This window comes from Molothrus ater, chromosome 15 (assembly GCF_012460135.2).
Source record: "Molothrus ater isolate BHLD 08-10-18 breed brown headed cowbird chromosome 15, BPBGC_Mater_1.1, whole genome shotgun sequence".
NCBI lineage: Eukaryota > Metazoa > Chordata > Aves > Passeriformes > Icteridae > Molothrus > Molothrus ater.
The window spans coordinates 2656996-2657957 of NC_050492.2; the positions used below are offsets into that span (position 1 = coordinate 2656996).

The 962-nt window shown below is 50.2% G+C and overlaps 1 pseudogene; it reads right to left on the minus strand.

The window, feature by feature from the left end:
* Positions 1–273, minus strand: part of LOC118692235 (protocadherin alpha-5-like) — a 3020-nt pseudogene extending 2747 nt beyond the window's left edge.
* Between the last annotated feature and the right edge of the window lie 689 nt (positions 274–962).

Here is a 962-nt window from a genome sequence, read left to right on the forward strand (position 1 = left end):
CAACGCTCGCCCATCCTTCCTGCCGCTCTGCCCGCCGCCAACGCCGCTCTGCCTGCCGGCCCCGGCCCGGGCCCCGCACGGCTCCCCGCCGCCGCCCGGACGCGCCGCCTCTGCTGCCCGGCCCAAGCCGCCCCCCCGCGCTCACAGCCGGGCTCTCCGCCGCACCGGGCCGGAGCCGCCCACACCGAGCCGTTCCTGAGCCTGCAGCGACACCGTGCGCTGCTCCGCCGCCTCACACGCTCTGCAGTGTCTCCGGTGTCGTCGCTGCGTCATGGTAATCTTTCTTTCGTGTCCTTCTCCTCTCCCTCTCTCTGTGTCTTTCTGTCCTTTTTTTTTTTTTACAACGTTCTTCATCATATTCCCTTTCTTCCTTATTCCCCTTTTTCCATCTCTCCTTTTATCTTTCAGTTCTGTATTTTTAATCTTTCCATCCTTACTTTTAGTTTGTCTGGTACATTTCTCTTCTCTTTTTTTACTTTTTTTTTCTCCTCCATCTCTGTCTTCTTTTTTCTTTTCCACTTCTTTCTTCTTTTCTTTCTCTTCTTTTTTCTTGCCTTGCCTTTCCGATTTTTACTAACCTTTATCTTTTATTTCTAGCCATCTCTTTTAAAACTCTGCTGCCAAGTTGCCGGTGACCTCGCATGCTGTGATCGAGCCAATCACTGTAGGAGCCATGAGCTCTAATTACAGGACATCATCTCCTTCGCACGGGACTGAAGCCAATGGGGAGAGCACAGGAGACCCCTCAGCGTTAGAAGAGAACGGTCGGTGTAGCCTTGTAATCTCTTTGACAAACCCCCTCTTGATTTCTCCTCTTTGTTATCTTCTTCTTTTCATTTTCCTCTCCCACCAAGTCCCACCTTTGTGTGTACACAGATAACATTGCTGTATGTTAGCAAACTTATTTAATGTTTCACCTTTCCTTTTTGCTTTTCTCTCCATTGCTTTCTCATTCTTTCATT